Source organism: Nycticebus coucang, chromosome 4 (genome assembly GCF_027406575.1).
Source record: "Nycticebus coucang isolate mNycCou1 chromosome 4, mNycCou1.pri, whole genome shotgun sequence".
NCBI classification, from domain to species: Eukaryota; Metazoa; Chordata; class Mammalia; order Primates; family Lorisidae; genus Nycticebus; species Nycticebus coucang.
The window spans coordinates 98,727,589-98,751,983 of NC_069783.1; the positions used below are offsets into that span (position 1 = coordinate 98,727,589).

The 24,395-nt window shown below is 37.5% G+C and overlaps 1 long non-coding RNA gene across 1 annotated transcript in view; it reads left to right on the forward strand.

Annotated features, from left to right (window-relative positions):
- Positions 1-21,525, forward strand: part of LOC128584139 (uncharacterized) — a 65,511-nt gene extending 43,986 nt beyond the window's left edge. The window contains exon 3 of the long non-coding RNA XR_008379636.1: positions 21,351-21,525. This is a non-coding gene — a long non-coding RNA (uncharacterized LOC128584139). The remainder of the gene's footprint in view (positions 1-21,350) is intronic.
- Positions 21,526-24,395: the final 2,870 nt, after the last annotated feature.

The window sequence follows — 24,395 nt, forward strand, 5'->3', positions numbered from 1 at the left end:
AAGGGATTGTTGGCCTTTTTCATGTGGATTAATTTGAGTTCTCTATAGATTCTGGTTATCAAGCTTTTGTCTGATTGAAAATATGCAAATATCCTTTCCCATTGTGTAGGTTGTCTCTTTGCTTTGGTTATTGTATCCTTAGCTGTACAGAAGCTTTTCAGTTTAATGAAGTCCCATTTGTTTATTTTTGTTGTTGTTGCAATTGCCATGGCAGTCTTCTTCATGAAGTCTTCCCCCAGGCCAATATCTTCCAGTGTTTTTCCTATGCTTTCTTGGAGGATTTTTATTGTTTCATGCCTTAAATTTAAGTCCTTTATCCATCTTGAGTCAATTTTTGTGAGTGGGGAAAGGTGTGGGTCCAGTTTCAGTCTTTTACATGTAGACATCCAGTTCTCCCAACACCATTTATTGAATAGGGAGTCTTTCCCCCAAGGTTTGGTTTATCAAAGATTAGGTGGTTGTAAAATGTTAGTTTCATTTCTTGGTTTTCAATTCGATTCCAAGTGTCTATGTCTCTGTTTTTGTGCCAGTACCATGCTGTCTTGAGCACTATGGCTTTGTAGTACAGACTAAAATCTGGTATGCTGATGCCCCCAGCTTTATTTTTGTTACTAAGAACTGCCTTAGCTATACGGGGTTTTTTCCGGTTGCATACAAAATGCAGAATCATTTTTTCCAAATCTTGAAAGTACGATGTAGGTACTTTGATAGGAATGGCATTGAATAGGTAGATAGCTTTGGGAAGTATAGACATTTTAACAATGTTGATTCTTCCCATCCATGAGCATGGTATGTTCTTCCATTTGTTAATATCCTCTGCTATTTCCTTTCTGAGGATTTCATAGTTTTCTTTATAGAGGTCCTTCACCTCCTTCGTTAGGTATATTACTAGGTATTTCATTTTCTTTGAAACTATGGTGAAGGGAGTTGTGTCCTTAATTAGCTTCTCATCTTGACTTTTATTGGTGTATACAAAGGCTACTGACTTGTGGACATTGATTTTATATCCTGAAACATTACTGTATTTTTTGATGACTTCTAGGAGTCTTGTGGTTGAGTTTTTGGGGTTCTCTAAGTATAAGATCATGTCGTCAGCAAAGAGGGAGAGTTTGACCTCCTCTGCTCCCATTTGGATTCCCTTTATTTCCTTGTCTTGCCTAATTGTATTGGCTAGAACTTCCAGCACTACGTTGAATAGTAAAGGTGACAGCGGACAACCTTGTCTGGTTCCAGTTCTAAGAGGAAAAGCTTTTAGTTTTACTCCATTCAGTAAAATATTGGCTGTGGGTTTGTCATAGATAGCTTCAATCAGTTTTAGAAATGTGCCACCTATGCCTATACTCTTCAGTGTTCTAATTAGAAAAGGATGCTGGATTTTATCAAATGCTTTTTCTGCATCTATTGAGAGGAGCATGTGATCTTTATTTTTGCCTCTGTTAATATGGTGGATAACGTTTATAGACTTGCGTATGTTAAACCAGCCTTGCATCCCTGGGATGAAGCCTACTTGATCATGATGAATGACTTTTTTGATGATAAGCTGTAATCTATTGGCTAGGATTTTGTTGAGAATTTTTGCGTCTATGTTCATGAGTGAGATTGGTCTGAAATTCTCCTTTTTGTTTGGGTCTTTTCCTGGTTTTGGTATCAGGGTGATGTTTGCTTCATAGAATGTGTTGGGGAAGATTCCTTCTTCCTCAGTTTTTTGGAATAATTTCTGCAGTTCAAAAATGTCCAAATCAATTGTCTCAGTCTGCACCTATCTCGGGTGAGAGAGTTTAAGAGGTCTCAGGGAACTGGATCACAGGGGTCTGGTGACTACTCTGGTGTGGCTTGCTCCAGTGCTGTGTGGAGTCAGGAGAAGCCACCCAGCCTATAAATCAGTCTGGGAAGGTTGCTGCCTCCTTTCCCACCTTGCACCACTTCACACCCAGTCACTGATAGCCCTGTAGTTGGCTGACCCAGTTGCCTGTAGTGAATCGGTACTCTAGGAGTTTGTACCTGCCTGAATCACAAGGAAGTCTGCCAGGCCACTGCGCTCTACCTCTCTCCAGCAGGAGGAGGTGAGGCCTGACAACCTCGGGCACTAGATGAAGGTTGAGGGGTTTTCACTCAGGTCCAGTCTCACCCCTGATTAATGTTACTGACAGAACAGAACAGAACAACTCTGCGTTTCCCCTGCAGAAGAGAAGCTAAATTGAGTTCCAAATCAGCTTGTCTTTGCTCTTGTATTGTCTATAGGCTGACGATCCCCTGAGGGCCAGGTGCATCTTAGGTTTAGTAAAGCGGACCTCTGGGTCAGCCCCGCCCTGGGAGTTTCCCTGGTTTGCAAGTTTATGTTGCCTCAGGCAAACTCAGAGTCTCTGGTTGCCCAGGGAGACAGGGGGTGTGGCTTCAGAATATTCTGTAGTGAGCCGTATTGCTAGCAAAAGAGGGCTGCTGCCTTATGGCTCAGGCAACGGTTGCTCCGGTGTAGCTCCCGTCCGGCCAATCGTCCTCTCTCTGCTCCGTACCCCAGAGTCTGCACTGACAGGCTGCAGCCCAGCACTGTCTACACCCCTCGAGCAATCGCCCAAGAGTCTGGACCCCTGGGGGACAGGCCTCCAGACCTTGGAGCGAGAGCAGAGGGGAGCGCGGGGAGTGCTGGAAGCCTGGAGTTGCGGGCAGAGAACACACACAGCTTTACACAGTTTTATGCCTGGCTGTATTATCACCAAAAGACAGCTGTCGTACTGTGCCTCAGGGAACTGCCACTCTGATGCAGTCCCTTCTCTGCCGACCGACCGGGACTGGCCTCTAGACCCCACTGTGAGCAAAGGAGAGCACTGGGAGCTCAGAATTCCAGGTAGAGACCATATACAGTTTATACAGTTTTATGCCTGGCAGGAGGATGCCGTGGCACCTCAGTAGGGGAGGTAGGTCCAGTTTTTAGAGGGTCTCTCCCATGGAGTGTAGTGGGAGGACCTTTGAACTCTGCCCGGTTGTTTGTGGGCACTCTGAGCCGTTCTCATGGGGGAGGGGACTCCAGCCCGCTTGGTGATGGATTTTGTACCTTTTGTTTGTATCCTTGTGGTTGCAGCTCGCCTCAGCGGGGTTGACGTGCATTCTACAACCTTCTCTCTTAGTGCAGCTCAAATCCACCAGGTTACTTGCTGAATTTTTGTCCTTTAACTCTCCTTCTGTACAGGAGCCTCTATGGAAAACTGGCTTCAGTCAGCCATCTTGTCTCCTCCCCGCATAAATATGATATTATTTTGGAAACAACAACAACAAAAAAAAATAGTCACAGAGACTGATATTAAGGGGCAAAGTAGGACAAGGACAATGGCTCATGCCTATAATCCCAGTGATTTAGGAGGCTGAGGCTGAAGAATAGCTTGAGGCCAGGAGTTTGGACCAGCCTGAGCAACATATGGAGAGCCTTCTCTGCTAAACAACAATAACAAAAAATATTAAAGGATAAAGAGTGGTATAAATCATAAGTGTAAAGGAGATCACAGGAAGGACCAACTCCATAGGATTGGTGGTACTGAGTGAGATCTTACAGAGAAGGTATAGCTTGGGCTGAGTGTGAAAAAATACATAGCATTTGACTACATTAAAAGAACTGGCCACACTTCTTTCAATTCAAATAAATGCTGAATCTATGTATATGTATGAAAAAGGTAATGGAAGTATATTGATTCTGGATATCATCACAATTGTATGGTAATAACCGAATTAGAAAAATTCGAGTCCCCAAAGAATTTCATAAGGGTCATTGTATCTTCTCCTTGTTTTATCTATTCCAGAACCCAGCACGGTGCCTGGCACATAGCAGATTTTCAGTAAAGATCTACTGACTTCATTCCTCTCTGTTTCTTTTACTCTTTGACAATTACATAAGTCATATATTGTTTTGTCACCAAACTAATTATTTAGTGGCTACATATTAAGCAGTGTAAGAGTTGAGAATATAAAGAACATTAAAAAAAAAAAAAACAGAAATTACTTGATTAGGTAAGAATTTTTTAATGGAAATTTATATTAAATTCTAAGTTCTGATATGAATAAGTGTTTTTGTTTTTTTTTTAACCTGCTGCAGACTGTCTATGCAAACAGCCCTCCAGTCTCCTGAATCTTACTCTGTCAAGGCCCATCAGTGCACAGATATATATAAACCACCATTATAGAATCTGCACTGTAGGCAAAAGGAAGGAAGGGCTGGGGGTGGGGGTGGGAGGAGATGTGAAGCTGAACACATAAAAAGAAGGGACGGGGCTCTGTCTTTGGGCTTTATAGCCCCTGAGGGGAGAGAGCTAAGTCACACTGTGCACTTGCGGAAAGATTCCAGACACTGAATCCACTACTGCTAAGCGGGATGAGGCGCACTATCTGTCCTAAAGGAATTTAGATAACAAAGAAGTAAATAGCAGTCAGAGAAACTGGGGAAGGTTTTGTGGAGAAAGTGTGACCTAATTTTGGTAGGGGGATTATGAAGGATTTGGATAATTAGAAAGCACGTTGAAGACTTCTCAGCTTGGAGGCAAAACACACTCAAAGGCAGAGGGGCTGGAATGAGAATTGTGTGTGAAGGACGAAGTGGCAGCTTGCTGCATAGGGTGGAGGCCGTGACAGGAGCAAAAATCCCACAGTCGCTGTAGAGTTGAATAATTTTCTTAATGAACTCATGCCACTTAATTTGTCCAGTCAAATGGTAGAATTCTACTGGGAAATATCTTTGGCTTCATTTCCTTGCATGTCCCTTGAATACACAAAAGAATAAATAAATGATTATTGCTTCCTTCAAGTTAGTCATCAAAGAAAGCTAAAATGTGTGCATGTGTGTGTATATGTATTATAAATATGCTACTATTGTTCAAAACATTCTGAAACCTTTTTCTCAGTGACCATTCTTTTAAATATTCTCAACAACAGAGTTGTGCCTTTTAGCTTTGAAAGATGAACTTAACATTGGTTAAAAAGAGCAGTTACTATGGAAAATGTATGTTTGAATCATGAAAAAGCAACAGTAACAAAATGAAGTGAGTCTTCTTGTGTGGTTTAGAAGTGGCTTAGAAATTTGTGGCATTAGCAATATTACTCAGGGAAGGACCGAAGAAGACGATGATTCATTTCTTGGTCTCAGTGATCAAATCCTTACCACATTAGTGGCCCTTCCCTCTCGACAGTCTCTGAAATAGGGCAGCTCCCTTATTTAGACAGCTTTGTATTTGAACTTACTTAATCGAAACAACAAATACAAAATCTGGACCAGAAAATTAGGTTTCTGGGTTCTAATTAGAAGATATGATGTGGGGAAACTTAATTAAGTTTCCATATTTCGATTTGCACAACAAATCTGCAAGCCAAATACTTCTGTTCCTCACCTACATATTAGATTTTTTAAGCTGGAAGAAAGTCAAAATATAAAGTTTTCCATCCTCTACTTACAGTTTGTACTATTTTAAGGTTTGTGGTAGTTTATTCTTCTGTGGTCAAATGCTATTCTCATTGGAAGGTGTCTATGTTTTTAATTTCACCTTTTTTCCTGGACTGGGCATGAGGGTATAAAAAATAATGGAAATTTTGTTGAAGTTTTTTTTTTTAATTTAAATTCCAACAATTTAAGACATGTACATTATATGTTAACATGTTTGGTACAGTTAGTGGGTTATAGACAACTATAATTTTCTGGGTTTTACTGCTTGAAAATTACAAATAAAATTATTGGATATATTGCAATCAAACATACTTTTGTAATCCCTAAGTAAGGGAGAATGGACAACAACTTTTCCAAAAGTAAAATGAAAGAAAGAAACTAAGGAATCTTTGCACTATTTGATTAATACTTTAAAAATCATTTATAAAAAGACCTATCAATGGAAGGAGAGAAATATACAAACTATTAGCTATGTTGTTTCACCTGGTCACAAAATTCACCATTTATTTGTAGGTGAAAATAAAATTAAGTCTAGTCCTCTTACGAATAAGCAAAAGGGCTCTAGCTCAAATTCCTGGATTCCTCCACTCCCCTGGAAGGACCCATCTATGCAAATTCATGCTGCTTAAAAAAATAATAAATAATATTCAATTTCACTAAAGAATATAAGCATGCCCTCTTAGATTAAGAAGCTGCATTCAGATGGCTATTGAATCTGTTTGGGATCCTTTCACTAGGAAACTGATTTCCTTATTTACCTACACCAAGATTTTTTCTAGTCATTTGTCATTTACATAACACTGAGCAACCAGTCTTGGGACTGTCCTAAACAACAAAAAAGCCTCTATAACAATTTTTGACACAGGGGACTTCATGGAGAAGTCTGTATATTCATCAGCAGCAGATTCATGGCACTTTCTGTTTAGCTAGCCATTCCTAGTGGAACAGTGATGTTTTATTTGGCTAGCAACAGCTACTAGAACAGGAGAGCAGTTGTATTCATGAAGCCAACTATTAGGAAGAATTTCCTTGCTTATTTTCTTCTTCTGTGTGTGTGTGTGTGTATGTGTGTGTTTGTGCGTGTGTGTGTTTTTATGCAAGATGTTGGGTGTAAAAACATTATTTGTGATAAATTTGAAAATGTGTCTGTACATGGTTTACATGTATGATTCTTCTATGGGTATTTTCTTGATTTTTAAAAAAATTGTCAAGTGTATCTTAAAGTATTTAGTTAACAGTTTTTACTGCATCAACTTTGTGTTACTATTGCTATTTGTTACCTGAGCCTATCTTCCTCATCACATCCTTAAACAGAAATAAAATGATCATCCTTTAAATAAAAAAAAAAAAACAAAGATAGATGGTGTGGGAGGGAGAACTTAGTTATAATTGCTCCAATAAAGTTTTATTTATTAAAATCCATCAGGGTATAGTCTTGGTTCTAACCAAGAATAGTTTATTTTCACATTTCCTATCTTTTTTAGGTCATTTCAGCAGTTATAATAATTTAAAATGGAAGTTAGCATTTTACTGATAATATGCCTTTAACAGATGAATCTTGCAAGCAAACATTAACTTCTGGCCTTTGAAATCACTTTCTTTGACTCACACTCTTCTTTTAAGCTATATTTAATTATCTCTATAAAAGAGAAAATGATTGTAATAAAGGGGAACAATTCTCTCCTTTGATATGTGATTCGTTTTTCTCCTCTCATTGAAAAAAAAATGCAATATTTGGAGTAGTATGGTATATGAAGTGATCTTGTATCATTTTGCTCCCTTTTTAAATGCATGTGGAGATTACCATGCTTTGATTTATTTTGACAAGGGATGGCAAAGGGTTTTATTTTGGTGATGGTTGTTGTTGTTACTTTAAGAACAGTAGTCTGCCAGAAATATTTTAAGAGATTTTTTGCTATGCTAGAAGGATAAACTATATCAGGTGTTTCATGGGATTGAAAGATGATCTCCAATCCCTTTTTACTCTTGTTTATCTTAAATATTTTTGAATAATCCTTAAGATAATCAAGAAGTTATTAACTCTGCTGTTAAATACGGTGCACAAGAGTGACATTCAAATATAAAAGCTACTTTTAAAGAATCACCAGGCAGAAAGTGACCTTGGTGTGCATTTAATCCAAGTCAGAGAGCATATAAACTCCACCAGATTAGTTTAACCTCACTCTTAAGATCTCTAAGAAATGAAATTATTCTGTTTCCCAGAGAAACTTACTCAAATGTGTCACACCTTCCCTCGGGGAGGCAAAATATACAAATTAAACTTTAATACTAAAATTGAATGTTTTTCAGTGACAATCTCATTAACAATATTTTGACACCAATGTAACTAGCTGGAATCTGAGGCTACAGACCAAGCATGCTGGTCGTCCATTCTCTGAGCATGTGTCTCTTTCTTCACTGAGTCCAAAGAAACAGATTTCCAGTTCTTGTAACTTTCATGAATAGAACAGTGTAGGGAAATAGAAAAGTCATTTATAAGCTATCCAAGTGAATGACCAACTTATAACAGCTGTCATTCATATTAAAATCTCTTTATTACATTGAGAGGCAGTCATCATGTTATCGTAGTCAGCTATTTACAGCCTTTGGATTTTTCATACAAAGCATATACTAAAAACTAAATCTGGTGATATAAAGCTATGTCAGATTAATTTAACATAGTTGCCAAATACAACCATTTTTCATATAAAGTGACTAAGAAGTTTTATTCAAGAAGTCACACTGATTCCACAGAACCTTTCAGGACTCATACTGGTCACTCTCAAAAACCATTGGGATAAAATAAAATAAAATAAATATTTTCAATAATAAAAAACCATTAGGCATGCACCTATAGTCCCAGCTACTTGGGAGGCTGAGACAGGATAATCTTTTGAACTCAGGAGTTTGAAGCTGCTGTGAGCTATAATGGTGTCACTGCACTGTAGCCCGTGTGATAGAGAAAGATTCTGTCTCTAAAAATGTAGGTTCATTCATTGTAGCAAATGTACCACTCTGGTAAGGGATGTTGATAATAGGGGAAGTTCTATTTGTGTGTGGCTAGGGGATATATGGGGAATCTCTTTGCTTTTCTCTTAATTTTCCTGTGATCCTAAAACTCCTCTAAAAAAAATGAAAGTCTTTAGAAAAAAAACCTACTAGGGGTATTCTTGATAATAAATAATACTCTGTAGAAAATTAAGTTATGAAAAGAGTTTCAACATCATATGTCATTAGGGAACTGCAAACTAAAACAATAAGGTAGAGATCACTACCCACCTACTAAGATGATTAAAATCTAAATCACTATCTAAATCACTAAATGCTATCACTTTGCTAGCACCAAATACTGGCAAAGATGTGGAGCAACAGGAATTCTGATTTATTACTGGTGAAATACAAAATAATATAGCCACTTTAAAAGACTATTTGGCCAGTGTCTCACAAAACTAAATATACTATTTGATCTAGCAATCACATCCCATGGTATTTACCGAAATAAGGTAAAAACTTAAGTCAATACAAATACCTTCACCTGGATGTTTATAGAAGCTTTATTCATAATTGCTAAACTTTTCAAAAACCCAAGATGTCCTTCCAGAGTGAATGAATAAATCAGCTATACTATATCCATACAATGGAATATCATTCAGTGCTAAAAAGTCATGGAATTGAGCCATGAAAAGACTGGTGGAAACTTAAATGTAGATTACTAAGCGGAAGAAGCAAATCTGAAATGGCTGCATACTGTATGATTCCAACTATGTGACATTTTTTAAAAGACAAAACTATGAAGTCAGTAAAAATTCAGTTGTTGCTGGGGATTAAGGAGGTAGGCAAGAGGAATAAATAGGTGGAACATGGGATTTTTAAGGCTCTATTCTATCTCTGATAGATACTTACGATAGATGTTTGCCATTACGTTTGTTAAAACACAAAGAATGATATCGTACAACTAGTAAGCCCTATCCTAAACTATGGACTTTAGACAATAATAATGTTTCAATATTAGCTTATCAATTGCAACAAATCTTCCATTCCACTGCAAGATGTTAATAATAAGGAAAATTGAAGGTTGAGAGTGTGGAGTCTATGTGACCTCTGTACTTAGTGCACAATTTTTCTGTAAACCTAGAACCTCTCTTAAAAAATTAACTATATTAATTTTAAGTATAAATAAAATAAATATCAAAGAAAAGAAAACCATGGTGCAATGATTGCATCTCTAAACCAGTAATACGTGTGTATGGCAAGGACTTCTCACTACCATCTTTTAAAAAATGTATCCACACTCCTTTCAGGGCTTTGTGGATAAGAACTCTATTAAAGCCATTATCACATGCTACAACATTTTTGAAAAAATGTCAGTTGTGAAGAATGGGTTGGCATCTCCTAAAAAATTTCTGGAAAGAGCAGCCAACACAATATAGTATTTTAAAATGACTCAAAATTCACCATAACTTGTGCTCCACTGGCCAAAAAGAATAATTCTTCTATGATACTAGGGGTTACCATTCCAATAGTTAACACTGCACCTCAAAGTGGAAAAGAAATTACTAAATAAGTAATACCTTTAAGAATATGTATGTTGGCTGGGTGTGATGACTCAGGCCTGTAATCCTAGCACTCTGAGAAACTGAGGAGGGAGAGCAGAGTTCAAGACCAAGCTATGCAAGAGAAAAACTTGGTCTTTACTAAAAATAGAAAAAAATAGCTGGGCGTGGTGATGGGGACCTATAGTACCCCCTACTCAGAAGAATTGCTTGAGCCTAGGACATGGAAATTGCAGTGATCTGTGATGCATCAGTATACTCTGGCTCAAAAAAAAATGTGTGTCCTCACTTATTTTAAAAAGCAAAACCATCCTTTGAAAGAAGTTTCTCATACAAGTAAAGGAAAATGTAAAATTACATACAACTAAACAAACATGTTCCTTTCACCATAATCACTACATACAATATCTAGAGGTGAAATGGATTGGGGAAGATGGATATAACACTGAACCAGTAAGATATCTCTCTTTGCAGTGTGATGAAATAAGCAAATAATTGGAAATTTAGCTGTTCGAGCGTGACATCAGCAAGATGGCTGAGTAGGAGATCCCAGCCTTCCTTTCTCCTACAAAGAGCAAAAATTTGGCAGCTATTCACAAAGGAAAACAACTCTGGAAGAAAAAACACCCTACAAATAACCATGGGAAAAGGTAAGGAAGAGCAGTTTTATCTTGCTAGCATCACTCCATTTCCTAGAACAGCATGATTCATCACAGAGACAAATTTCCCTAACTTGCCAGTTCTCTGCGGCTGAACTGCAATCAAAAAAATAGCTGGGCGTTGTGGCGGGCGCCTGTAGTCCCAGCTGCTCGGGAGGCTGAGGCAAGAGAATCGCTTAAGCTCAGGAGTTGGAGGTTGCTGTGAGCCGTGTGACGCCATGGCACTCAACCGAGGGCCATAAAGTGAGACTGCCTCTACAAAAAAAAAAAAAAAAAGAAGAAGAAATACAAATTCTGAACAGATTGAAAGTATTGAAGTAGTTATCAAAAACCTCACAATGAAGAAAATCCCAGGAGCGGATGACTTCACAATGGAATTCTACCAAGCTAAGTATCCACTGATGGATGAATGGTTAAGAAAAGTGTGATACACACACACCCACACAAGGCTATTATTCAGGCTATTAAAAGAAGGAGATTGTGCCACTGCCGACAACACAGTGAACCTGGGGACATCCTTCTAAGTGAAATAAGCCAGGCAAAGAAAGAGAGAAATGGAGAGGTATCAGTTCAAAGTTACAAACTTGTAGTTGTGCAGAATGCAAAAGTCTAATAATCTAATGTACAGCATGAGGACTATAGATAATAATGTACTATGTATTACATTATAGAAATTTACTGAGTAGATTTTAGGTGCTTTTACCATACACACACATAAACACTAAAACCACAAAAGAAAAAAAGACGAAATCTACTGGCCACACTCTCATGGGTTACTATAAAATATTAAAAGCAGAGGAAGGTTGAAAAAAATCTCAAGAAGCTCTTTTTATCCTTTTTATCTCAGTATCTTTTTTTCGCCTCAGGCTTTGGCCAGGGAAGATGATGACTGAAACTCTTTTGTTGCTGTTGTTGTTTTGGTTTTGTATTTCTATACTTGTTTTCTTAGATTTTGATGTGATGTAATATGATATAATACAGGTGAAATATTAAGAATTCACAAAAAATGAAAAATAAAGAAACTGAACAGTATTCATATTAAATGTTTAAATATGCCTATAGAGAACTTGCCAGAGCTATAACACAAGAAGGAAATAGATATTCATCCCACAAAAATATGAATAAATAGAAACTGTAAACCATACTTTTAAAAAATGTGCACAGGATTGGCCAGGAAGACTTCCTGCAGAAATGACATTGAGCTGAGTTCCCAAGGATGAGAAAGAGGGGAAAACACAACTCAAGCAAAGCCAATTGCAAACACACAGGCTCTAAAGTGGAATATAACAAAATCTAGCAACAGATGAAAGGCCAGTTCAGTTGGACTCCTAAAATTAAAAATAGACAATTGGGCTTGAGAAGTAGAGGCTGTTTTTATGATACACCCAGGAAGTAGAAAGGATTCAGTGGATGCAGAGTAGAAATATGTACCTAAGTGTTCTTCTACTTTCTATAGGAGGAAATTTTATTTTGTATTTTCCTACAACCTGGGAAATACTGAACATTTACACTGACAGTTCTCTCATTGAGTTGTCAGTTACCTTAGTGATAAAAGCAATTTCTTCACAAGCATGTCATAATTCCAGATGGATAGGAAGGAAATGCTGATTGTCAGAATCTGCCCTCTTATAAAAACATCTACTTCCTGTTTGGGTGGCAGTAACAGACCTTTTGTTTTAGTTACATTTACAAATTGAAATTTTAGTTCAAAAAAAATTGTAATATGTACCTGACAATCATGGACACATATATACTTATGCATAAGGAAAAATGGGGAATTGCAGCTTGAGGAACTGGTTGATCCTTCTGCGTGGCCCTCACTTGCACAAGAAAACGGACTCTGTCCCTAAGGTGCTCTTCAAAGAGTGGAGTCAGAGAGCAGGATAGGAAATGAAGTGAAGTTCACTGACCCTCATTGCCTTGAACTACAGGGGCCAGTAAACACAGGGTTTTCACTTTACAACTGGCTTTCTTCTGGGGGAAACCCCTTGGCTATCTTTTCACAGGAAAGCCTCTCTCTCTGAATAAAAATATTGTAAGTACATTGATATGGGAACAATACAATAGCTTTATTTATCACATATTAACATGTTAATTTGAATTCTTATCATAATTATTTGGGGAGCAGTGTATAGTTTCAGAAATATGTTTGAAATAGAGTCCAAGTAGGTCATGCAATTTCCTTTGTGTTTTATTAGTGATAAAACTGCAAGTTCTTCACCCAGGGCTCCTTGAAGAATGATATAAAATACAGCTTTCACCCTAGCCTATAATTTTCTGTGTAATGGAGGTGCTTCTTTTGTCACATATCAGAAACAATACTCAGGGACAGAGATTATGAACACAAGCCATCTCATGATGTCATACAAGACAAGTTTGACCTTATCACCTAGATCCATTTTCATTCCCTTCCAGAAACTTTACTAAGACTGATAAAAGGTTTAACTGTCATCCTATGTCTGTCCCTAAAATTATATGTATATGAACATATTATAAAACTGGAATATACACATATAAAAGCACACCGCATCTATAAAAATGCCAAATGATCAAGCATTATATCCTTGTAAAGATTTCTTGTGTGTTTCACTTTTCAGTTAGTAGAGATTTTGTACTGATTTTGTACCAGATTTTGTACTGATTTTTTTTTGGGGGGGTAGAATACTTACATAATTATAGTTTTACTAATATTGGATTGCCTTTTTTTAATGCTGAGGAAACAACTCAGATTAAATTAGCATGTGGATACTCAGAAAGGGAAGGAAGGTTGAAGAGGCCAGCTGTTCCAAAACATTTCAGGAAGTGATTCTGCAATGTTTTGCCTTGTGTTTTCCTTTTATAAAATTTTTACATTTTGAATGTGATCTTAGAAAATGTAGCTGAAAAGACCAAGATGAAATTCCAAAGAAGAATTTACAAGAAAGCCTAAGATTTTGGATTCTAGCCATGAATGTATTGCAAATATTTGAATAGCCTGCCTTTATAAGCAAGTCTAACAATGGACAAAGTATACAGAACAGCTGCTGTTAGATGGTAGGCAACAGGCAGCAGAATGGAGAGAAACACAGGAGGGGTTTGCTGCAATATCTCCAGCTCTCTGCCTGGAAGAACTTATCAGACGACAACATGGGGAAGAAAAGCTCAAGCAGAGTTTCATGGCCACCCTGAGAGGACGAGTCAGGGGTCTCAGGCAGGGCTGCTGAGGGGGAAGGAACATGATGACATAAGACTAAGAATAGCCAACTCATCCTTGAGTGACTCTATCTGACTTCAGGTCTTACTGTAAAGACACAGTGATTGAGACAGTGTGGTACTGAGAAAGAATAGATAAAAAGATCAATGAAAAAAGATAGCCCCCCAAAAGACCCATACAAATAAAGCAAATTGATCTTTGACAAAGGGGCAAAGGCAATACAATAAAGAAATGATTGTCTTTTCAACAAATAGTTCTGGAAAAACTGGACGTCTGGAATGCAAAAAAAAAAAAAAAATGAATCTAGACACAGGTCAAAGTGGATCATGGACGTACAGGTAAAATAGAAACTCTAGATTCCTTTGGGTTTGACAATGACTTTTTAGATTCAATATCAAAGGCATGATCCATGAAAGAAACAACTGAGAAGCTGGACACATCATTTACATACCGTCTAGGGATGCTTTGATGGTATAATGGCAGAAGTGAATGGTGTAACAGATACCTACCAACCCATATAGACCACAAAGACTAAAATGTTTACTATCTGTCTCTTGACAACAACAACAAAAAAGCACCCATCTTTACTCTATATGATTAATCTTTTCTCAAAGAGGGAGTCTTCGATGGAAAAAAAAAGTAGCTGGGTGTGGTGGCTCACGCCTATAATCCCAACACTTGGGAGGCTGAAGCTGGTGGATTGCTGAGCTCACTAGTTTGAGACCAGCCTGAACTGAAGCAACACCCTGTCTCTAAAAAATTGCCAGGCATGGTGGCGGGTGACTGTAGCCCCAGCTACTTGGGAGGCTGAGGCAAGAGGATCACTTGAATCCAAGAGTTTGAAGTTGCTGTGAGCTAGGACACCACAGCACTCTAGGTCACATGCGTGACCAAGTAAGACTCTATGTCAAAATAATAATAATAATAGTAATAATAATTCCAAGCCTTTGCTGTTACATCAGGAAAGTTATTTAACTTCTCTGGATATGTTCATTCAGATAGATGCATGGATGGATGGATGGATGGACAGATGGAGGGATGGATAGATAGATAGATAGACAGACTAAGTGAAATGATAGTTTGAAAACAATGTTTCATTTTTCATGAATTATATATTGTATGGGCTATCAATTTATGTATCATGAAAAAACCTGCATGTAAAATTACTATTGCAAACAACAGTTTAAAATAAACATCCTTGGCTCCTACCTGTAGCTCAGAGGCTAGGGAGCCAGCCACATACACTGAACCTGGCAGGTTTGAACCCAGCCCAGGCCTGCCAAACAACAATGACAACTACAACAACAACAACAAATATCTAGGCACCTGTAGTCCCTGCTGCCAGGGAGGCTGAGGCAAGAAAATTGCTTACACCCAAGAGTTTGAGGTTGCTGTGAGCTGTGAAGCCACAGCACTCTACCAAGGGCAACATAGTGAGACTGTCTAAAATAAAATAAAATAAAATAGATCCAAATACAAAATTTATAGAATCCATCTAGCTTTTAATGCTATAAACTTCTGAAGAGGAGTATGTCATGCAGGGTATAAAAGCCTACCATGTAACCCCTGCCATCATTGAAGCATTGACTATTCTGTTTCCTTGTTTACTAAAGGTGTGAACTTGGGGAAATTATTTAACCATTATTAACATATTTTTCCAGCTACAAAATAGGGATAATAAGAGTGCACATTTCACTGGGTTGTTTTGAAGATTATATTAAATGACACAAAAACTCATGCATAGCAGGACACAAAATAAGCACTCCAAAAAATAAGAGCTCTCTTTTTCTTTCTTCTCCTGTCTTCTCACTCTGACCTTGTAACATTTTTTGATACCTCTTTTGATCAAAATTAGCAGCTATTTGGGCTCAAATATTTGGTCCCATAATATTATCTAACTAGGTATTGAAGGTTGATGTGCCCTTCTTTTCTAACCATTAAATATCTCTAAATTATTAACAGAAAAAAAGGAAACAGTCATTCTATTCTTTGTGTTACAATAACTAATTTTTTAAAGCTAATACTTCACATAATTTAGGAGAACTTTTATTTTCCCCTGTCAAGAAATCTTTCTTACTTTTTGAAATTATAGTCTATATTAATATACAGCAGGATCTAAATTTTGGAGTTTGGCCTCCGTAAAATTAAATGAAATTTCTTGACACAGAATTCTTACTTATGGTGTGGGTTATTTTGGTAAGGAAGAAAAATCTCATACAGGACAACACAATGCAAGAATCTTGAAAATAAATGCTTTAGAAGAGAATCAATGCAGTCGTAATTATGTACAAAAGAGTGGTCAAAGTAGAAGTTCTTAGAAAACAGTGTGGTTATTTAAATTCCACCTAGAAAACTAAGTGAGGGTTTGCTTGGGGGACTATTGTGTTCCAAATCCCATCTCCAGACAAAGTCCTGCCTTCCCACCGGCTACTGAAAAGCCTTTTATTTTGTCATCTTCTTCTAAAGGCTCCTTCAAAACCTTCCTTACAAACCAGGATTTTCTGCTATGAGAAACCAAAGCAATGTTTTTAAAGAAAAGGAAAATATCACCTGCCTCCATTTAAGCTTTGTGACAATGAAAATTCTAGTAATTTCTCAGGAGTTTTCAGAAACTAAACAATCTGAACACTTTATAAACTTTTTCTTCTACCTAATCATTTCAATTTCTTTTTTTCTTGCCCTCTGTATTGCTTAGCTATTTTACAAAATAACTACTTAGTACTATATTGTAAAAGCAAATTTAGCTGGCTAATAAAATCCATGACACGTTGTGGAACCAGCTCAGGAACCTGTGTTTAAGGACCACCCACTTAATCTGAAATTCTTAAATATTCACATAATTTTTTAGAATAACTAAAGTTTTGTAAGGCACTCTCAAAACTTATTTCTTTAAGGAAATCACTAATAGTTCAGAAAGACCATTATATAATACATAAATTGAGATATGCACAAATGGCTTGTAAGGTTATTTAGTACATTCATTAAAAAATATATCCTTGGTTCAGCGCCCATAGCACAGTGGTTATGGGGCCAGCCACATACACCAAGGGTGGTGGGTTTGAACCCAGCCCGGGCTGGGCATTGTGGCAGGCGCCTATAGTCCCAACTACTTGGGAGGCTGAGGCAGATAGTCACTTAAACCCAAGAGTTGGAGGTTCCTGTGAGCTGTGACACCACAGCTCTCTACTGAGGGCAACATAGTGAGACTCCGTCTCAAAAAAAAATGAAAAGAAAGAAAGAAAGATCCATGTCCCAGAAAGATTGTTTCTGAGATCTATGACATGATCTAGAATGAACATAAAGAACATGAGTGATTGTATTTTGTAAGTTACCTAAAGATAATCCATTTCCCAACATCATCTTAAAGAGGAATTACGAAGTGTGCACATTTTCATAGGGCTCCCCATCTGGACTCCAGCTAGACCCCTTCCACACACACAGTAGGATAAACACAGAATTCAGGATAAACTTGCGGTCCCCTTGGCCTCCCTTCTCCGCTAGTGTGCCATCTTTACTCCTACTAAGTAATTCTTCATATGCAGAACACCTTCTTCTAAACTGCTATAGAAAACCACTTCCTGTGACTGGTCTGGGCACCTGACCTTTTTAAGTCTCCCCAGGAGGAGGCCCCTGTAGACCACATAAACCAGCCAGGGTAGTGGGGTGGCAATAGAACACCATCAACCGCTCTACTAGCGTAGGTCCCAGACAATCCAGGCGAGGCAGGCAGACAAGAGATGAGGGCAGGTGCAGCTCGTGCCACGCCCTCCTCGGATATCAAAAACCACCAGCAAAATGGGGGAACTCTTCCTGGCTGGAGGCCTGGGCTGACAGATTTAAAAATAATCAGCAAAACTTGGAAAAACTTCACAGCCTCTGTGCATTCAAAAAGCATACGGTAATACATGTCCTTCCAGGAAGACAACTCTCCTCTGTGCTCTGTGGAGACAAATCCAGGTTCAGGGCTGAGACACTGAGGTTGGGAGACCTGGATGGACTTATCGCTAGGATTCCAGAAATGGCTGTGCACGCACCCAAACCTGAAACTAAAAGCATAGCATTGGGAGGCAAGGCCAAGAAGGCTCTGGACACCAGGATTCTTCCTCAACATAATTACCTCGGAAACAGGAAAAGAACCACAGGCCATATTTTCAGTCCTTCCAAGTAACAACTGAATGGGAAGAACTGGATTCCCAACCAGAAAAATCCCAGGAAAATTAATGTTCTTTAAACATAGAAGCAACTGCCACATCAAAAATACAAAGTTATAAAAAAAAAAAAAGGCTGGAAATAATTTTAAGGATATGTAAATGTACAAGATCACAAAGAATATACTAGAAAACTGTGACTGAAATAACCTATAAGAAAAATACTTTCATCTTGGCCAGTCCAAGCTAACTCTATGTTGTATTAAAGAAATAATCCTCTGTAACAGAGGGATTCAGAAAAGTAAAAGGTAAGGGTAGGCAAATAATATTCAAGCCATTAAAAATGGCCCTGTGTCTCAGTGAGTAGGGCGCCGGCCCTATATACCGAGGGTGGTGGGTTCAGACCCAACCCCGGCCAAACTGCAACAAAAAAATAGCCGGGCGTTGTGGCGGGCGCCTGCAGTCCCAGCTGCTTGGGAGGCTGAGGCAAGAGAATCGCGTAAGCCCAAGAGTTGGAGGTTGCTGTGAGCGGTGTAATGTCATGGCACTCTACCCGAGGATGGTACAGTGAGACTCTGTCTCTACAAAAAAAAAAAAAAAAATGGCCCATATACTTACTATTAGGCACGTCTGAATTCATGTCAAAACATTTTAACAAGACAAAGACATTTAATAAAGTCTAAAATGTACAATGAAAATACAACACGATTAAAACAAGCAAAATAGAACTAAACTACCTCTTTCAGATCTAGAAAATTAACAGACTAAGTGGATATTATCAATAAGGTTCAGAACGATTTATAGTATAGATACTATGTACGTTACAATATGATAGTAGATAAGACATCTTCATTGTAAATGCACATAGAATATTTGTGAACATTTGCTATATATTTAAGGCCAAAAAGAAACGTCAACGCATTAATAAAAAGAATAATGCAGGGGTGTTGGGAGGGGAAAAAAAAAGAATAATACAAATTGCATTTTCTAACTTTTATACGAGAAATCAAGAAGTTAGTAAAATGAAAAGATTTCTTGGAGGAAATTAACAAAATTCCCCTCTAAAAAATCCTACTGGTCAAAAGAAAAATGTAAAATGAAAGTATAGGATCCTAGAGATTATGATAACAAAAACTTAACATTCCACAGTATGAGATATGGCTAATATTGTCCTTAGAGGAAAGATCATGGCATAAAATAAAACTGATGAAAATTACAATCAAAGTGAGACTAATTTATTAAAACTGAAGGTTAAGAGTTAAAAAATGCAATAATAAATTGAGAAACAGCTTTTAAAACAAAAGTCCTGTAAGTCATCCTGAATGTTCAGAAAGGAAACTTGAGTATCTAAAATAAGAAATAAGAAACAAAAAAACCATAATTGATGGAGGACATTGTTTAAAAAAATAACATTCTAAACTATACACTATAAACTATCCAATGCAAAATGAAAAAAAAGATATAATAAAAGGGTTTTCAGGAAAAAATATACTATAAACCTAGTGTTGATAGAGACAAAATAGCTAAACAGACCTATTGCCATAGAAGGAATAAAATAACTTTTTAAAGATGTCCTCTGAAAAAAACAAAAAAGGAAAAAAATGAAACGAAAACAAATCACAAACTTCTCTAAATGAATTCACAAGGATGCGTTACCAAATCTTTTAAAAATTCATATATTTCCACTACTTTTTAAATATATTAGAGCATAGACAACAAAAAAAAGAAGGAAATTTTCACATTATTTTTAATTTAAAGTGTTAGTATTTGTATCAAAACTTGATAATAACTGTGTATGAAGTAGAGTTATAGACTGGCGTCAATTATAAATATTGACACAAAGTTTAAATAAATGATTAAAAATGGAATCTAGTAGCCTATTTTGAAAAACAAATTGTTACCAAGTAAAATCCATACCAAGAATAAAAGAATGACACACTACTTGAAAATCAACAGATATGATTTTGTTATTTTAATTAATTGAAGAAAAGATATTGTTTACATCCACAGATTTTAAAAAATGACAAAATTCCAAATTCATTCTGATATTTTTTAAAGAACTCAGTAAAATAGAAATAATCAAATACTTTCTGAACAATCTTAAATCAACATCTCAATTAGAAATTGTTAACTAAAGGCATTGCTATCAACGTCTTGAGGAAGACAAAGATGTCTGCTATTACTTCTACCCTTCAACACAACCGTAGAAGTATTCATTTAGAGTAGCAATTACAATAAATGTAAAAGAATTATAAAGAAAGAGGTATAACTATTTCTATTGCAGGTGATATAGATAACATGATTTTCTACCAGAAAAAAAATCAAGATAATCAAAAGAAAATCCAGTATGAAAAATAAGAGAATTTACCAAAGTAGTTCAGAAAATTAGCACATAAAAATTACAACACTGAAATAGTAGTATCTATAAAATATACTTAATTAAAAGGCATAGTTGAAGGGAACTCATTTTAATAGCAACAAAAGGACAATGTGCCAAAGGGTAAACTTTAAAACATGTGTAAAAAAATCACATGAAGAAAATGTTAAAACATTTCTGAAAAGTACAAAAGAAGATTTGAACAAATGTAATGACATAACTCACATTTGGATAGAAAGACTTAAAACCAAAATATCTCAGTATTATTAAATTTAACACAAAGTTACTGCTATCTCATACAAAATTGGTGTGTTTGCTTTTTAGCTAGAAAAGTAGATGATAACATTTATTTTGAAAAGTAAATCAGCAGAAATACCATAAAATCCTAAAATACAGAAAATGAAATTGCAATGTGACATTGGCCTAATACATAGGTGAACCGAGAAATAAAAACTGTTACCTAATGAAAAGTATTGTCTGGGAGAGTCGAGGTTATAAGACACCAGTGAAGAAAGCCAGACTTCTCTAAATATATCATAACAGTTTTTACTATGAACACATGTAAATATATTATGTTTGAAATATAAAGTAAATCAAAAAGAAAAGAACAACCATTAATTTAAAATAACAAACTCGGTTAGAAGTTAAGGTGTTAAGGTGTTTTTGTCATCAAGCCTGTTGTCTGAGAATCTAAAAGTGAAAGGGAGAGGAATATAAAAATTCATATATAGGGGTGATTAAAATTTGTTCATAGAGCCTGTGTCAATTCTCAGTTGGGTAAAAGATTGATGAGAAATCTAGCAAGAAAGAGGTCAGGATTTTAGCACCTGAAAATTATAAATTTCGGTATTTCTAAAAATGGGACAATCGGACAGTGTGAAACACATAGTAATTACTTAGCATGGTTTGTTGTTGTTGTTTTGGGAAAAAATGTCAGACCTGAATTTAATCAAGTCTGCAGAGCCTCTAGGAATTTTTTTTTTTTTTTTTTAATGCAGGAAATATGGAAGTAGAGAGCAAAGGAAGAAGAAAGACCTGTGGGAAGTTGGCTCAGCCTAAAGGACAACTGCCTATTTTCTGCCACAAGTCATTGAAGTCAAATAAATAAAAAGAAGGGAGCGGGGATGGGGACTACTCCAGATTTAAAAAGCTTTAAGTGTCATGATAAATAAATACGATGCATGGACTCTTTGGATCCTGATTTGAATAAAACAATTTTGCATCTCCTATCAAAGAATGATTGTTAATTTGTCAGTTATGATAAAAGAAGTGTTGTTGCATGAGGGAAAATCATCTTTTTATAAAATGCATACAAAAATATATTGGGGTAAAAACACATGACATCTGAGATTAGCTTCAAAATACTAAGAAAAAGAAAGAAAGGCAAAGAAGTGGATGAAGTGAGTGTGGCAGAATTTTGATAAATGTTGAATCTGATTGACAAGTACATGGCATTCATCATTTTGCTTTCTGCCCTATTGCGTGTATTTGGGAACACAGCTTCAAAAATTATTTGTTTGTTTGTTTGTTTGTTTGTTTGTTTTAATGATTGTCAAATAGAGGGTCATAACTTAGAAAAAAAGGTTAGGTTTGAAATCAGAAAGACTTGAATTCAGATCTGGCTCTACCCCTTAATCTTTGGCTTGGAGAGTTATTTATGGCTGCTGGACAATTGTTATGGGCCTCTGTTTCCTCATCTATATAACAGGAAATAGATTTTCTAAGCTGATACCTGAATAATAGGGAAAGAATCTTAACAATGTTTCCTGGGAGCTACTCAGAATTACTCAGAAAGTTTCTCAGAGCTCCTAAGATATCTAAATTACCTTAATCTCAAAGGAGTTGCGAGTTTTCCTAACTCTGTGAAGGTTTTATGGAATATGCCACCCCTATGCAATGCTAGTTTAATTACCATTAACAGGAAATTCTCCTACTGAGGATTTCGTAGAAATGGTGCTGTTATTAAGGAAGCTGGCAAGATTATTGTTATCTATTAACAAAATTGTGGTGTGTAATTACTTCACCGTATTGACACCAGCTAACATGAATCGTAGGCCCTTCAGACATGGGTGCCCACTGATAGGATGGCACTGAATAAGGCCTAACAAGGATTAAAATGAAGAAAATTTGCATATATTATGAAAAAGTTGTAGAACAACGGGGTAAGTCATTGCTTATACATAAATGTAGTGATCCTCTTAAAAATTAAATGTGGTAATTTTAAGCAGCATAGCTTATACTATAGGACAAAGGGTTAGAGGAAACAGAGATAGAAAAATGATTCATGTTTCTGTTACAACACTGTGCAATTTTATGGAGTTATTTCACAAAAGATTCTCTCAGGATGTTACAGAAAAATATTTATTTCCAAGGATGAGTGAATGGAAAGATATAAATACTTCAGCTCTGAATGAATCATTTCAAAAGAAGTTTTTGGGAATCTGTCAGCAAACAACCTGGGAAGAGTTCAGTCTACAAGAAACAATTTTATGAGATTGTCTTAAAAAGAAAACGGAAGCACAAGGAACTCAGGATTTCTTTAGTAAAAAATTGCTCTTTAGGAAATCAGACCTAACTCTATAAAATTGCACAGCATTGTAACAGAAACATGAATCATTTTTCTATCTCTATTTCCTCTAACACTTTGTCCTATAGTATAAAATATATATGTATGTGCTACGGTCCATATGTTAGGATTTTTAGCTGGGTGCTTGCAAAGATTCAAAAAGAAAGCATAGAGACACCTAATCTGCCAGTATATCGATCTTGGACTTTCGAGCCTCTAAAACTGAGTAACAGCCTCCCGGCAACAGTGCACAGTGAGTCTGAGGAGATAAGACTCCAGGCATCTCTGGCTGATGGGATCTGCCTATAATCATCCCTTTGATGATACAGTGAGTCAGCAAGGGACTTCTGGACCCCAAGAGGAGGACAAAAACAGTGGAAAATTGGCAAGTGGTTGCATGTGTCCAATCGAACTAATCCCAGCCACAGCCATAAGTACAAGCAGCAGTGAGACTGCAAACTGGAAAGGCCTTACCTGTGAACTGTTTCAGTGTTTCTGGACTTGGCACTCAGTTGAACTGCCTTTGGGGAGAGGTTGAGCAGGAGTGCAGAGAACTTTGGGCATTGTCTAGGGCCCCAGACTGAGTCGCTGAGCCGGACGGAGCTAATAGTGTTCCACTGTGGGCCTCAGGGAGCCATTGTGAGAGAACTGCCCTGGCAAGCTCCACCCTCAGGGTCACAGAGCAAGAATCAGGTGGGAGCTAGTAACCTAGTGACTGAGCAGCCTAAAGGCAGGGACTGAGCTGCTTTACAGCCTTAACCCTCAGGGGCAGAGTGAGACCAGTTTTGGCACACTGGAGCCTCAAGCTGTTGCCCTGGGTAGAGTGCCATGGCATCACAGCTCATAGCAACCCCAAACTCCTGGGCTTGGCGCTGCCCGGACCTCCATAAGAGCTATGCCGTGACTCCCGACCCGAGATCTGTGCCCGCCGGGCCTCTGCATGCCCTGACAAAGAACTGTGGGAGCTGCGCAACCCTGCATCCACCCTCCTGTACCCTCCCTGCCTCCACACTGACCCACTAGTCTGGCCAGGGACTCTGGTAACCACATGCCCTCCAGAGCCCTCCCTGCCTCTGCGCAGAGCCCTTCTCCTGGTCAGAGACTGCTGGAGCCTTGGGTTCTCTGTGCCAAAGTCACTGGGCACCAGGCACTCCCAGAACAGTGCACACCACCCCCCACCCTGTTGCTGGATCTGGGTGTGTCATACTCCGGAGCTGCTTCCACAACCAGAACTCCCTGGCTGGGGGCAGCCCCAGAGGAACTACACAGGACCACTCCCTACAAAGATCCAGCAACAATAGACTGATCCCACTGGGGTCTAATCTTGGAGAGACACCTCCCCAACTCTGAGGACAGCTAGAGGCAATGGTGAAAAACCATCATGAGGCGAAATCAACAGAAAAACTCTGGCAATATGAATAGTCAGAGTAGATCAACTCCCCCAAGGATCAATGGGGCAGACACAGCACAAGATCCC